Source organism: Giraffa tippelskirchi, chromosome 5, assembly GCF_054371585.1.
Source record: "Giraffa tippelskirchi isolate mGirTip1 chromosome 5, T2T-mGirTip1v1.2.pri, whole genome shotgun sequence".
NCBI classification, from domain to species: Eukaryota; Metazoa; Chordata; class Mammalia; order Artiodactyla; family Giraffidae; genus Giraffa; species Giraffa tippelskirchi.
This window is the reverse complement of record NC_137279.1, coordinates 132,619,633-132,636,535: the sequence shown is the minus strand read 5'-3', so window position 1 is coordinate 132,636,535 and position 16,903 is coordinate 132,619,633. Positions and strand designations below refer to the sequence as shown.

At 37.3% G+C, this 16,903-nt stretch overlaps 1 long non-coding RNA gene across 1 annotated transcript in view; it reads right to left on the bottom strand.

Moving 5' to 3' along the window:
* Window positions 1–705: 705 nt before the first annotated feature.
* Window positions 706–16,903, bottom strand: part of LOC145507977 (uncharacterized) — a 173,228-nt gene continuing 157,030 nt past the window's right edge. The window contains exons 4-7 of the long non-coding RNA XR_014055266.1: window positions 7,357–7,516; window positions 6,223–6,425; window positions 3,059–3,131; window positions 706–2,222 (exon numbers count right to left, since the gene is read on the bottom strand). This is a non-coding gene — a long non-coding RNA (uncharacterized LOC145507977). The remainder of the gene's footprint in view (window positions 2,223–3,058; window positions 3,132–6,222; window positions 6,426–7,356; window positions 7,517–16,903) is intronic.

Here is a 16,903-nt window from a genome sequence, read left to right as displayed (position 1 = left end):
CCTATCACATTCTTTTACTTTTGATCCATGTCCACTCATTAAAAGCAGTTAATGTTAAAAAAAAAAATCTATAGTGCCAAAAGTGAGAAGAGGATTCATATAAAAAAATTCTTAGGTTGTTTAATGCTGACACCTATTAAGCAACTACATTTTTCATTTAAATTAAAAATCTCCTCATACATCTCTGGTGGAAATTTAAATTGATGAATCTGTTTGGTGGACAAGCTGGCAATATGTATCAAGAGTTTTATAAATGTTTATGGTCTTACATCCAGCATTTGACTTCTAGAAAATCAAAGGAAAAACAACCAGGAAAAACAAAGGTACAAAATCAATTGTATCATCAATTTACTATTATATTATATATTATTTTATATTAAAATAGCCAGATAAAATTGGAATCAGAAGTTCAATAACAGAAAATGAGGAATATTTAAATAAATTAGAGTATCTACATACAATTAGAATATATCTTTGAATAATCAAGAGCACAAAAAACTAATCGTAACAAAATGAAAAAGTGGCAAAAAATGTTTATCATATAATCCCAAATATAGACATATGTATACATATATACACATACATATACACATGAATGCATACATACATACATGCATGTGTGTGTGTCGGTATCTGTATGTGTGTGGGGAGGAGAGGGGTAATTTATCTATAATCTCCAAGCGATGAGACTATGTATAATTATGATTTTTTTCTTTATTATTTTTTCTTTATTTTCCAGTTCAACAAAAATAGATATCCCTTATGCATAAGATTTTTTAAATTATTTTAAAAGCTTTCACACTCAGTCTGATTGACATTCAGACAATCTAAACTGCACATAATGATCCAGAATCCTCCCAGTCTTGAAGCCTAGTAGGACTACTAGCTAACCATACAATATAAATTCTGCTTCAAACAAACATACACTTCACACAAAAAATCTTCCATGCAGCATAAGTTATAAAATGTCTTATGAAAAATTAGCACATTTTAACCAAAGAGCTCAATAAAAAGTAGTGCAAAGAAGGAGTAAGTCTAAGAAAGAAAAAGCATACATAATTCTTGGATGAAGTTGATATATGGAAGTGATGAATGGTTAACATAATGTGCCAAGGAGAGAGGGACATGTGTGGGAGAGATGGCCTAATATAATATGTGTACATATTCATGTCTGAGTAGAAAATGCAAAATATATCCCATCTGTTTTCACCCTCTTTTTATTCTCTTTAGTTCCTCAAACAGCTGGTTACCCAGCAGTGGACTTTCTTGGTGATCGCTTGTTAGAGGAGGTTTCCATTATTACTTTAATAAACCAGAGATGGCTAATGGGGCCAATTCAAGGGGACAGACACTGTCACAGCTTATGTACAAATTTCCTTACATAATGAGTGGTCCTGGGTTATTAATTTGGTCTTTAGTTTATTGCTCCTTCCAGGCACATTTTGTCTACCTTTAGTTATAAACTATTATGGTATCAGGACACTTGCAACAAATTCCTATCTAAAATAAGGTGGCAGAAGGTAAGAGACTTGCACAGATTAATTTCATTGCAGTACAACTTCAAACATGCTATGTGAGCAGTTAGACGCTATTAAGTTATCATCATCTGAAGTATCTGCAAGAATGAACTATAACAATTAAAACTTTTCTGAATATTTCTATTTCATTCATATAAATAATGTGTTCTTTATGACTCAACTTAGATGGCCACCATCTCAAGGCACCCAAGATGTTCCTGAGTAATGACTTTAGTGTTCGTGGGTGAGTGGAATATTCCTTCCACAGTAATATCCAAAGTTAATATGCTACAATGGGAAGAATACTGTAAGAATAATAACATCTAGGTTTGGGTTCTACCTCAACTTCTAATCAATTGCATGATCTAAGACATGTTATTTAGCCAACTCACCTTCAAATTCAATATCTAAAAAAACTAAAATGGAGTGGAACCCTAGAAGTCTATGCTTCCACCCCAGTGGTTCTTAATCAGGCATAGTTTTGTCCTTCTGTCCATCTACCCAAGGGACATTTGGCAATGTTAGGAGACATTTTTGGTCATTACAATTTGGATGAAAGAGCTACTGACATCTAATAGGTAGAATCCAGGGCTGCTGCTAAACATCCTACATGCCTAGGACAGTTCCCCAAAATAAAAACTTACCTGACCCAAAGTGTCAACAGCACAATATTGAGAAACCCAGCTCTTATCCTCCAGTTGAGTCCTTACAGAAGAGAAATTTCAAATGATACGTCAGAACTTTAAACATTTACTTTTTTATACTACGAAACTTGAACATTTATGGTGGGATTCTAGATGGTTGGTGAACTTCATCTTATAAAAGATGGAAAAAATTTAAGAAAGACTAGAATATCACCATCTATTTCAACTGTCTCAGGGACTTAATTTAATATGTGCTTATTTATATAAGATGAGTCTTCTGAAAAGTGATTTATTTAGTAATATTTACATCAGGTTGTAAAGAACACTAGGGTTTAATATGTCAAAAATCTGTTTTCAAGTGACCAAAACTCTTATCATGAATGTGATAGCATTTGGAAATCAATGCAGGTTTATCTATCAGTCTCTTTAAATAGCTGACCATTTACTTGGTTATTTTCCTTAACTCTGAGGTTGGTTATTTTTTCTAATACTAAGGTTGTCAATGGCCTCATATTAGATGATAATATATTCTTGTTAGAATTTCATTCCTTAAAAGACTCAAGATTCTAATATAAATGGTCATTAATTAAATGTGAAGATTAGGAAAAGTCCATAGTTAAGAATCTTCTTAAAAAATTATTTTTAGAAGCCAGAGTTTTATGAGATTAAAAAAAATCATATATAAAGATTGTTAATTTATTTGTTTTCCTTTAACAGGAGACAGTGACAAATCTGTTATTAACATGAATGAACACTGTAGTTCAATGTGTTCTTTGAGAAAGAGATGGAGAAAAATCTTGCTTTATTTTTTCTTTAAAATTGTAATAATTTTGAAATAATTCTGTAACCATGGGTCCTAAGTATGGATTTATTATAACTGAAGTTCATATAACTCACCTTGAAGATTTCATCCGCGATGCTGTCACCTTCAAAGATTCTGTTTTCCATTGATTTCTCATGTTTCCACACCCTATCAAAAAAGTGAAAAGAGGGTAAAATTTGCTTTAGATTATAAGTTTCAAGTTAGAGTTGCAAATACATATCTCAACAAGAGTCTTAGCTAAATAGATCTTCCGAAAGTCCTTCAATAAACACAAAACTATTTTTTAATATTCATAAATTTAGACCTCAATGTGTCCCTGAGTGTGAGAACTATAGAACGTTGTGGGAAAACCAAATGAACCTGTATGTTGTAGGAATCAGAGAACTGTTGGGTAGACATATACATATCTGACTATCCTCCCATTTGTTCTTTATGTCCTAGGCTTTCCTTTGAAACTCTGTGTAGATAGTTCCATTTCTTTCACTTATAGTTTAAGCAATTTTAGAAAGCTTTAAAAGCCTTGTACTAACAGTCAATCAACTCTTAAAGTGCCTCGTCATTCTTGTCAAATCAGCCTTAATGTTTCTTGGCAGAAAATCCAATCGTTTCCGTAATGGTGGACTTAAAGAAACCCCAAGTTAATGCCAAGGAAGATTCTTCAATTTCTAAAAGAAAGACTGGTACAAATGCTTTAACTTGATCTGAGCGTTCAACCCTCAGCTGTTTGACAGCATAAATTCTGCTATGGCAGTCTGACATCATAGACAGAGCACAGAACTTAGGGCCCAAAAATATCTTCCTTCAAATCACAGCTCTGCCATTTAATTGTGGTGGGTGTTGGGATATATTATGTCACATTACTGAGTCTTAGCCACTATTATGGGATAAAAACACTTAATTTATAGGGTTATTGTTGGCATTAAAGGGAAAAATGTTGTGAAAGTACTCTATACATTGCAAATCACTATACAACTGTCAGTCATAATTTCTGCCTTTAAGGATACATTGAATAGATACAATGAGCAAACTAATCCAAGGGTAGACATGGTAGAACACACACCACTATGAGCCTGTGTGTTAACATCATGACAGCACAGTCTTTCTCTACATTACAAGCAACCTATTTCTGTAAACTGTGGATTGAGGAAGAACTAGCTCCTACTCTCCTAGAAGGTTAATGTCTTTTTTTCCCCCTTAATATAAAATATGTAGCGAGATTACCTCACGAGCTTCTATTTTTATGCACATGTAGAAGGAAAAGGAGTTGGTAAACTTAGGGTCCACAATAAGAACGGACCCTTTCCAGGAGCAATACCATTGCTAAAGAAGTGGTTCCTGATATTCAGAAGTAGGACTTAGATGCATATTTTTGTAGAAGCAAAGTAAGGTGCAGTAAATGTAGTTGAAATAATATTTGCCATCACTGTTACACTTCTGGTTTCCAATAGTGTGCAAAAGAGGCCCTTACAAACAGCCTCCAAACCTAACCATCAAACATGGCATTCTTTCTATAGGAAAATGTGTTTAAAATACAAACAGATAAGTTTAACTTAACATTGAGTTCAACTCCACTTAAAGTTAGGAAGTGCTTGTACAACCAATTAAATATAATTATACTGCAAATTCTGCCAGGTTTAGATTTCCTGAGGATGGAATCAAGGACTTGCCTGCTTGTGAACTCATAATGGTGAGCAGCTGGCCCATGATGTGCTATTAAGAATCCTGGTTTCATGGAAACAGTCCCTGTCTGCTTTGGTGCACATCATCTTTCTCTGAGTTTTCCTATTACCTTATATTGTGCTTATCTGATGAAACTAGTGTTTTAATACAATATTCTACTTGCTTGAATAAGAGGAAGGGATAATGAAATTGACTTTTCCTTCTTCAGTTACCAATGACTCCATTCTTAAACCCTAGTGTTCTTTACAACCTGAGGTGAATATTACTAAATAAATCACTTTTCAGAATTATTAATAAATTAATGACTATAGTCCAGATAATTTTATCATCTCAGCTTTTTCTATCATGCCAATAAATATTTGTGACTGATTGGTAGTATGAGGGTGTAAAATGATTCTTAAGAGTACTAATATTATTGTGGCATATTTGCTGTTCTTTGTTAGTTGCTCAGTTGTGTCCAACTCTTTGCAATCCCATGGACTGTAGCTCGCCAGGCTCCTCTGTCCATGGGATTTTCCAGGCAAGAATACTGGAGTGGGTTGCCATTCCCTTCTCCAGGGGTTCTTCCTGACCCAAGAATCCAACCCAGGTCTTCCACATTGCAGGCACATTCTTTACCATCTGAGCCCCGAGGGAAGCCCAGCACTTGCATTACCACTTTTTAAATACCTCTTCACAGACCATTTCCTGAGGGAAGGGAATATGTTATTCACCTAGAATAAAGTGAATCAAATAAATAATAATTCTTTTATGACTACATAAGAGATATTGAGAGTCAAGAATTGTGCTCATGATGTTTTAGCTTCTTGACAGTTTCACAGGTTTCATAATCTGATCAGTTTTTTCATTCAGTGAATCATTTGAAGGGTAGTTGTGGTTTCTGTGTATCCATTGCATGGACAGAAGACTATGGACCCTGCATTAGTCATATCCTCCTACCTTATATTTAACAGTGATATCTTGAGTCTCTCACAGGAATTCTCAAGCCGTTGATTCTACTCTGATCATTCCTAATAATAGGTCAGTTGCAGATCTGAGGAGACTGGTTGGACTCTCAGCAACTCTACTCACTATCTGCATAAATTTGAGAAAGTTACTTAACCTCTTGAGACCTCAGGTCTCACATCTGTAAAATGAGGATTGTGGTAATAAGACAACTTGTATAAAACCCTAGACAGTACCTGCATATGGCGAGGGTGCTTAGGCAAGAATCATTAAATGTTTTAACTTAATTGTTACTATGGCAAGAATCATTAAATGTTTTATCTGCCTGCTTCCCTCTCCATTCTCATCCTCCTTCAATAGCTAAACTTGATGTAACCATGTTGGATATCATCCTCCTAATGTCCGTGATGATTCTACCAAGGGAGAAAATGTAAATATAAAGTGGAAATTTCTAAAAACACGAATTAAATCACCTACATTTGAAAAGAATCTATAATTCCCAATACCTCATTCATTCATTTACTCACTTAAGAATATTTTACTGAACGTCTGACATGTGCCAGAACTTAACTAGCTTTGAATATGCAGTAATTAATAAGACAATATTCCTTACCCTCTTAGGGCATTTAGTCTAGTGGCCTTCAAATTATGAAGAAATCAAATGCTTGGGTTTATGTATAAAGCTGGAGAATAGATTATATCTTCTAATCATGAAAGCATTTTATTGTTTCTTAACAAAGACAGAATTTCCATGTTGAATTGTTTCCCAGTAACATATTTTTTAAGGTTATCACAGTGTCTTGTACATAATGGCTGCTGAAAAAAAACACATTGAATTAATGAAATTTTAGAAAATTTTCATTTATTTTAACTTTAAAATGCCTATGAAGATACAACAAGTCCAAAAGACCTTAGAAATAGTCACTGAATGTTGACTGAGGAGCAAAGAATGTGAATTTTACGCATCATGCCAGCTCTCCTCCCTCCTCTAGGAAAAACAGACAGGTTGGCTATCTAAATAAATAAAAATTTTTCACAGCTGTTGATTTGGGGTATTTAATTATGAGACGAGAAGGAGCTGCTTTTCCTCCCAGAGAGGAACATGAATTGGTCTTACCCACTGAAAAGATTTTAAAAAGCATATTTTACTGAGAATAAGTTACACAGGAGAAAGGAAAAAATATCCACCCACTGGTACATGAGCATACTAAACATTCATTCCATTGAGCTTGCTGTCAACTTCCTCCTTTTGCTTCTGTGAAGTGACTTTGGGAGCCTTTCTATTTTGTTCTTTTGTAGCTAGGGTGGCTAATGGTGCTTCATTGAGTCTCACTGCACTTAAGATATATCTGTATTTCTGCAGGAAGTGAGGAGGCTCTCACTGCATCAGATGATGAAGAATACCCTTGTTCCAACACCCACATGGCAATGTGCAATGCTCACTGAGGCAACACTAACTTCATCCTCTGCAATGGAACAATGGTAAAATTTGGGAGCTATATGTGTACTTAGGATTTCTTAGTTGTTTGATCACATCGATGAAGGAATATGCAATCAATCTACCCCTAAGACAGTGAGTGGTATTGGCCATAACTCATTACTCCGTCAAGGATTTGGCATTTCAATCGATGGGAAATGATGTGTGATCATTCTAATTTATTATACATCATTTCCCATCAATCGACAAGCTGAAGCCTTGACATAATAAGTACTTACAGACACTGTCAATCATTCTTGGTTTAAATACCTCCCAGTGCTGCCTCTTGGGATATCCTCAAATAGTCATGAAAATGGGATGTGCCCCCAAATCTCAAAGTGCAATGACTTCATCCGGCAGAAGACTTTGAGATGACCTCTTGCTGGTTGATTCCATCAGTAAGCACTTAAAGGCTGGACCATCCACCAAGCTAAAGGGGATGAAATTGATGAATATTTTCATTACCCATGATTTTCTGCCCAACAAGTCCAAATGGGATTCAAAGCATGGTGGTGTTACCAGAATCATAGGGGTACATATCTGTCTTTGGAAAATGCCAATATTCTCAACTTACTTCATCTCAAAAAAATTCCTATTTCCTGAGTGCTTTTTGGAACAATGTCAAAGCACATTTATTTTCCTGCCTTTTGTCACTGTGGGTAATGACATCACAAGAGAGCAGATCACTAACTAGTATCAAGTTAAGAGATCTCATGAATTGCCAGTCCTTTTAAATACCACAAAGAATGAGAACTGTCTGGTTTGAATAGTTCTAATTGTTTGAAGCTGAATTCTCACGTGCATGTGCTAAAGCAACAATGTCCAAAGTCATGATTTTGGACATTACATGTTGCATATGGTTTTCATGGTGACTTCAAAAACTGCCTGCTGCTTCATAGAAGCACTTTTTGGTAATTTTGAAAATATATTACGACATTTTCAATCTACTTTGTGATGATTTTCAGAAACAAAAACATATTGCCATGAGAATTTGCTTATATAGTAGGAGGAGAATTTTTATTTTCACCAGGAGAAAAAGGGAACATTTTCTGAAGAAAGGAGGGTGATGTACTCTAGAACTGACACACATAGCAACATTCTTGTGAGGACAGAAAGAAAAACACTGCATTTGGGCAGGAAAAAGTTTCTTTGCCTGTGAATATCTCCTTTTAAATATCTTGGAAAATAAGTAAGTCAAGCTGCAAAGGACTTTTCAATCTTAATAAATTTTTTAAAAGGGGGAAAGAAAAGGAATAAACTCTGCATTATTTGTGGCATCAGCTTTTTCAAATTTTTTTTAAGAATCCAGCTGTGGAAGTCTGATCATTGTGGAGAAAGCCTAGCACAGTACTTTGCATGCAGTGTGTGAGTATGATCTAGAAGTCAGTTCAAAGATGCTAAATCATCACCAAGAAAGTCTGATTCCACCCTGTTCAAGGACCCAGTACCTGAGAGATTAAAAATGACAAACTAATACAATGAATAGACTCCCTCTATCCATTAGTCTAGTTAATAGACTCCCTCTCAATGGATTTCAAAGCATTCATTAGCTCTTTGAATCCTCACAATCTGCCTTAGCCAATAACTTTCTAATCTTGGGGGGTGAATGCCCTCCACAGTCTTCCTAGCACCAGTGTTTCCTCTTTGCTTCCTCATCAGGAATCAGTGGGTCTTGGCAGAACCAGGGCTTGCTGGGGAGCCAGCTGGCTCTGTTAGCTCTTCATATGCTCTGGGGCTTATCCAGGCTAACGGAGTAACACAGATCATTATGCACCTTCCTCCTTTACCCCCTCTGAAGAAGTTCCAGGGTATACCAGGTTTGGGGTAGGAGACATCATTGCCACGGAAGCTGCCAAAAGGAGCTGCCAATATCCTATGGAGGAGCTGAAGGATATCAATACTTGTAATAAAATGTACCCTGATCTCAGAAGAGGCTTAGAAGGGAACCCAAGGATGCAGGAGGATTAGTGTTAGGGCCTAATTCTACCTGACTCTATATTAGTAGGGCACTAGCAACCATCACTTAAAGGGCACGCCCTTTACACATATTAACTTATTTATATCTTTATATAAATATATATAAAAACAATGCTAGACATTGGTATTGTTATTGGCCCTGTTTTTTTTCCATGAAGTAACAGAAACAGGGATTACATAGTCAAAATAACTTGCCTAGAATCATGTGGCATGTGTAACAGCTGCCATTCCAACCTGAGTTTCAGTAAGCCCATTTTCTTACCTGCATTATTGTTGTTGTTCTTTAGCCATTTAGTTGTGTACAACTCTTTGCAGTTCCATGGATTGTAGCCCACCAGGCTCCTCTGTCCATGGGATTTTCCAGGCAAGAATACTGGAGTGGGTTGCCATTTCCTTCTCCAGGGGATCTTCCCAACCCAGGAATCGAACCCATGTCTCCTGCTTGGCAGGCAGATTCTTTACCACTGAGCCACCTGGGAAGCCCTCTTACTTATATAGTACAATCTTTAAGAAAGGAGAGAGTTGCCATTCAATTCAAACACAAAGAGGAAAGCAAGTCAAGGGGGCATTTTTATGCACGGAAAGGGGAACAGGTAAGAAAAGAGGAGGGAAACGGCAAACACCTAAGTGATCAAGAGAAGCTTCCAAATATGGTACAAGCACATAAAATTGTAAACTAAAAGAGCATAAGGGTGTCCTTATGATAATTATGACTTTTTTTAATAAATATCTATTTCAAGAGAAGAAAAGACATAAACATTCAAAAACATTTTTAGAGAAAAATTGATTTCAAAAAAAGAGAAGCTTTTTTCAAAAATCTGATGCAGAATCAATCACAGTCCACACCACTCCATAAGAAATGAGGCCCCTGCTTCCGAATCTTCGCTAACAAAAGAAACAATGCAGAGAGTGAATGCTCACACATGATGTCTGAGTTTGATGCGATTTGAAAAGCTTGAGTAATAAACTCCTGAAAAATGGGGTTTGGTAATGAGCAAGGCTTTAACTATATAGACATGTTGCCAGGTACCACTTTAATAAACTATTACAAATGATCGATGCAAAGGTGTTTCCAACAGCTGTTTATGCAATGTGGCTGGAAGAATTCTTCCATAAAGAAACTGTTAGTGGAAAAATTGGCTATGCATGGTTGTGATGTCAAATCCATACATAACAAACTTTTTCCTGTCAATCAACAATCTTGCCATAAATTAATCCATTTATAACAGGCTTTTTTGAGTTGACAACGTTGATGTGAATAATAAAAAGGACTCTTTAAAGAACGAGAACTCAGAATGGCTTTTTGCAACTCTTTAACACATAGGGAGAAGTGGCAAAGCCTTGTGACTTTTAATTTATATTGAAAAAGGTTGGCAGCAGCTCCAAACATCAAGGTAGCTTTCCAAAGACATCTGAATACAACAAAGCCAGGGAGACCTCTAACGTTCAACTTACAGAGGTTAAGCAGGATCAGTACATATTCAATGATGGAAACAAATGCCAGAGCATTTCTCTTGACTGCTTGAGACACAAAGATCAATGTAGATGAGGTCATTATATAAAAATATTCTTGTTTGCATTCTGTCCAATAGGGCATTTCCCCACCAGAGCCTCATGTAGGAAAGTGTACCTGTGTCGTTACTAGCATCATATCAGGTGCATGAAGCAAACACTCCCATCCTGATTTAGGGTTCTGTTGCCCTGACCTTTGACCTTACTTTGATTTTGCTTTTCACTCATCTTGTTTCTCAAACTCAGTTAACTCTGCTTTCTGATGTTGTTTCAAAGAAGTCCACTTGACAAAAATCACAGGGTTGTAAAGAATGTTTCCATGACATCAGATATGTGCTTCTGTGTCCCAAATTAAACAATACCTAAGGCAAGAGTTGGGTTCTTAGATAGCTAGAGATGAAATGTCATAATCCCTCAGGGATCTCTAATCCAACATTTCTGAGTTTACCTTCATGTAGTACAATGGCCCTTCCTACCATCACTACGGTGGAAATTTGACTATTTCTCATGTCTAAATTCAACATGTTTTTTCTGGCTAACTAACACGTATTTCTGGAACCAGGTTTTCCTTTCTCTGAAGTTCTTTTAGCATATATAACATTTCTGTCCTCTTCAATCCTCTTTTACCCTCCACTTAGTCAATCTGATCAAAAAGTAGATATGAATACATGACTATAAGCAGACATGAAAGGCAAAATTATGTAACATATTAATAAGATTTTTGCAATGTATTATCTGGTTGATTTATATTTTGTTTTCCTGCACTGGATAAGAACCACTGCTTTAAATTCTCCACACTCTACCCTATTTCCTCTGCGCTTAAAGAGAGAAGCCAATCCTAGACCCTGTCCAATGTATCTCTCTTCACAGGTGCTCTGTTAAGAAAGATTACTCTGAGATTCCTTTGTTCTTGCTTTGCCTGCCAATTGGCATACTAGCTGAACTGCTCACCTGCTTCCAGTTGATCACAACTCTTTGCTTGGTGAGTCTTTCCAGGCATAGTCACACATAGACACAGAAAACCAGTGTCTAGGCCTATCCACTTATTTCTTAGAGGCTTGAGTTTTTCCCACTAATTTTCGATCTCTTAACTTTCCCTCATGTCTTCACTTCGTCAAGAGCATATGGTACTAAATCTATTTTCCAGTGCAGGCTCACCCAACTAAGCTATACATGCCTCTGCAGAGCGCACTTTCTCAATTCCACCGTCAGACCCATTGATGAAAATGACTAAGTCTGATCACAGGGTAGGGTGCAATAGATGGAATAGATTTTAAGATGGAATATAAAACACTGAATTTTGAAAGACAATAAAAATCATTCTAAATGCATCCCTTCTCCCTTTATCTATCACAATGTGTTTTATACCTAGCAGACTCTTGTGTTTGTTCAGTAAGTAAGTGAATGGACAAATAAATAATTGGTCCAATGGAAACTTCTGCTGGGCAGGGAACCTACATTCCCAACCTCAATGCATGTAGATTTAAGTTTAAATTTGCTCAGATTAAGTTTCATAATGTAGACAAATATTTCCATTTAAATATCTCAACCTACCCTAAGAAATTCTTCTAAGGAACTTCTTCAATATATCAATACTATTAACACAGCTATAACTATTTCTGCAGAGCTACCAAAGGCCGAAATGCTAGTATATTCAAAGAGACAATTAAAGCCGTACCATTCAAAGCAGATAAGGCAAATCTGTGCCTACTTTTAAGAAATGCATTTGTTCAAAATGTGGGGAGCCCTTTACAAATTAGTGGAGATGTAATAAAATGCTCATCCTCGTATCTCAGTTATTCATCTGAAGTTATTGCCCAAACCAGTATATTGGTCCCAACTTGTTTGAAGCTAAATGTTACCTACTATCCTTCTTCTCCTTCCTTCTTTCCTTCAATATTCACTGAGCACTTAATGTGCAGACATGAAGAGAACATGTGATTCTGCTCAAAGCCAGATGTTCCTGGCTACAGCACTCCAATGAGACTGTAATGGCAGGATAAAGGAGGCATAGCAAGTAACCAACAAGATTTCTCTTATATTCCTTCACAGACACGTATTCAGGGCCAGGCACTATTCTGTCAGTGTTCTATCAGTGTCAAAAATACCTAAAAACAGACAAAAGTCCCTACCATCATAGGGGCCATTGAAGCAAACAAGTCCTATATTTTATTTTACTGATTCAGTTCAGTTCAGTTCAGTCAATTCAGTCACTCAGTCATATTCCACTATTTGCGAACCCATGGACTGCAGCACACCAGGCCTCCTTGTCCGTCAGCAACTCCTGGAGCTTGCTCAAACTCATGTCTATCAAATTGGTGATGCCATCCAACAATCTCATCCTGTCATCCCCTTCTCCTCCTCCCTTCAATCTTTCCCAGCATCAGGGTCTTTTGCAGTGAGTCAGTTCTTTGCATCAGGTGGCCAAAGTATTGGTGCATCAGCTTCAGCCTCAGTCCTTCCAATGAATATTCAGGATTGACTGGTTGATCTCCTTGAAGTCCAAGGGACTCTTAAGAGACTTCTCCAACACCACAATTCAAAAACATCAATTCTTCAGTGCTCAGCTTTCTTTATGGTCCAACTCTCACATCCATACATGACTACTGGATAAATGGTAGCTTTGACTAGATGGACCTTTGTCAGCAAAGCAATGTCTCTGCTTTTTATTATGCTGTCTAGGTCTGTCATAGCTTTTCTTCCAAAGAGCAATGTCTTTTAATTTCACGGCTGTAGTCACCATCTGCAATGATTTTGGAGCCCCCCAAAATAAAGTCTATCACTGTTTCCATTGTTTCCCCATCTCTTTGCCATGAAGTTATGGGACCAGATGCAGTGATCTTAGTTTTTTGAATTGAGTTTTAAGCCAGCTTTTTCACTCTCCTCTTCTACGGCTCAGCTGGTAAAGAATTCACTTGCAATGCAGAAGACCTGGGTTGGATCCCTGGGTTGGGAAGATCCCCTGGAGAAGGGAAAGGCCACCTACTCCAGTATTCTGGCCTGGAGAATTCCATGGACTTTTACAGTCCATGGGATCACAAAGAGTCAGACACAACTGAGTGACTTTCACTTACTCACTCATGACCTGATTCAGATAATGAAAAAGATGAAAGAAAGGACAAAGAAAGCATGACCCAAAGAGAAACACGAGACAGGCAGTCAGGGAGATGGGCCTGACTTAGGTTAAGAAAATCAGAGGTTTCTTCAGTCACCTATTTTCTCTCTTCCCTGACATCTTTAATTCTGGATGCTTCATTACTACCCAAGCATGAGCAGTTGCTCTGCAAGAAACCTAACAATCTGAAACAGGCTAAGTTTACCATTTGTAGATATTTAAAACTTCCCTTCAAATCCTTAAAATATGGACAGCTCATTGCCTATAGATCAACTGTGATCCTTTAAAAATCCATGTTTAATGAAGAATAACAACAGCAATCCAGGTAATTACATATCTCCCCTGCTCTCAAGTCCACCACAGTTCTTTAGTAGGGGTGTTGGAAAAAATTTTTCTCTACTCTTGTAGGTTCTTCTGGCTGGCTGAATAATTAAATTGACATGAGACAGATAAACAGTGAAAAAACAACTTTAATTACATATGCACGGGGAACTAAAACACAAGAGATTCCAAAGGCAGTTGGATAAAATGAGGTATACTTGTCCTCTTGGACTAAGTAGAAGGAGATAGGGGTTTTGGACTTCAAGGAAAGAAAGACAATCACAGGAAGATGGAAAAGAGCAAATGTTTGGTCAACAAATATTTGCTAGGCCATGCAGAGACAATGAGTGACAGAAAATGTTTGGTCTCCAGGCCCTGCCAAGGTGCCTTGACCACAGCTAGCCCAGATTCTGTGTAGACATCTCAGAGGACTGTGGCCCATCTTGGGATAAAGTTAATGTAAATAAGATCTTTGTCTTTAAATGATTCTAGTTCCTCAAAACTCTTTTTTCTTTTTGACTTGAACTGTTCGGCATGGACCTAACAGAAGCAGAAGATATTAAAAAGAGGTGGCAAGAATACACAGAAGAACTATACAAAAAAGATCTTCAAGACCCAGATAACCTTGATGATGTGATCACTCAACTAGAGCCAGACATCCTGGAATGTGAAGTCAAGTGGGTCTTAGAAAGCATCACTACGAACAAAGCTAGTGGAGGTGATGGAATTCCAGTTGAGCTATTTCAAACCCTAAAAGAAGATGCTATGAAAGTGCTATACTCAATATGTCAGCAAATTTGGAAAACTCAGCAGTGGCCACAGGACTGGAAAAGGTCAGTTTTCATCCCAATCCCAAAGAAAGACAATGTCAAAGAAAGCTCAAACTACCTCACAATTGCACTCACCTCACACACTAGCAAAGTAATGCTCAAAATTCTCCAAGCCAGGCTTCAACAGTACATGAACCATGAAATTCCAGATGTTCAAGCTGGTTTTAGAAAAGGCAGAGGAACCAGAGATCAAATTGCCAACATCAGTTGGGTCATCAAAAAAAGCGAGAGTTCCAGAAAAACATCTATTTCTGCTTTATTGACTATGCCAAAGCCTTTGACTGTGTGGATCACAACAAACTGTGGAAAATTCCTAAAGAGATGGGAATACCAGAAAACCTTACCTGCCTCCTGAGAAATCTGTATGCAGGTCAAGAAGCAACAGTTAGAACTGGACATGGAACAACAGACTGGCTCCAAATCAGGAAAGGAGTACGTCAAGGCTGTATATTGTCACCCTGCTTATTTAACTTATATGCAGAGTACATCATGCAAAATGCTGGGCTGGATGAAGCACAAGCTGGAATCAAGACTGCCAGGAGAAATATCAATAACCTCAGGTATGCAGATGACACCACTCTTATGGTAGAAAGTGAAGAAGAACAAAAGAGCCTCTTGATGAAAGTGAAAGAGGAGAGTGAAAAAGTTGGTTTAAAACTCAACATTCAGAAAACGAAGATCATGGCATCTGGTCCCATCACTTCATGGTAGATGGGGAAACAATGGAAACCATGAAAGACTTTATTTTTGGGGGCTCCTAAATCACTGCAGATGGTTACTGCAGCCATGAAATTAATGGACACTTGCTCCTTGGAAGAAAAGTTATGACCAACCTAGACAGCATATTAAAAGCAGAGACATTACTTTGCCTACAAAGGTCCATCTAGTCAAAGTTATGGTTTTTCCAGTGGTCATGTATGGATGTGAGAGTTGGACTATAAAGAAAGCTGAGCACCGAAGAATGGATGCTTTTGAACTGTGGTGTTGGAGAAGACTCTTGAGAGTCCCTTGGGCTGCAAAGAGATACAACCAGTCCATCCTAAAGGAAATCAGTCCTGAATATTCAATGAATAAAGGGACTGATGTTGAAGCTGAAAGTCCAATACTTTGGCCACCTGATGGGATGAACTGACTCATCTGAAAAGATCCTGATGCTGGAAAAGATTGAAGGCGGGAGGAGGAGGGGACAACAAAGGATGAGATGGTTGGATGGCATCACTGACTCAATGGACATGAGTTTGAGTAAGCTCCGGGAGTTGCTGATGCACGGGGAAGCTGCAGTCCATGGGGTCGAAAAGAGTTGGACAAGACTGAGGGACTGAACTGAACTGAACTGTTAGGCCCACTTGCAGTGAAATTCAATCATATTCATTAGCATTTCTAAAGATGTAAGCTACTCAAAACAGCTGCATTGTCTTTCCCTTTCAACTAAAAGGCAGCTTTTTCCTTTAAAGGGAAAAATTTCCCTTGAGTCACAGGATTCTTTCTGCTTGGCACCCATAATTTTCAAAGGTGGAGCCAACCCTCAGGAAACAGGAAGTGCAATCCCATTTGATCTCACTTGAAAGAAATTGTAAATACTTAGAAAGGACGGAAACTGTGGCTCAAAGAAAAACACAATAATAATAATAATAACAGTGGAAGAAAAAAATGCAAGTGAGACAAAGTAACAAACACTTAAATGAACTAATTCTTGTCCCTGAGCTAACATTATCATTATCAAAGGTATTTAATATATTTCCTGTGGAAAGCAGGCTGTAGATTGTCAGAGTTTCTTCTTTCTCATTGGCTATTTCATTGGAACATTTGAAATAGCCATTGGAACATTTCATCTTTTTAATTTCTTAGGCCTATATGAATAATATTCCATATGCTTCAAATCATAAAATTACCTACTTTTTTTTAAAGGTGGGTATTGATGGAGATATTGCAGGAAAGAACCAAGGGTTTACAAGTTAATCTTTTTTCACTGACATAGAAAACCATCTTTCATGATGCCCAGTTAAAAATGCTGCCTGTAATTCAATTGTAAATCCAATTTTGTGCAGTTAAAGCCTAGAGA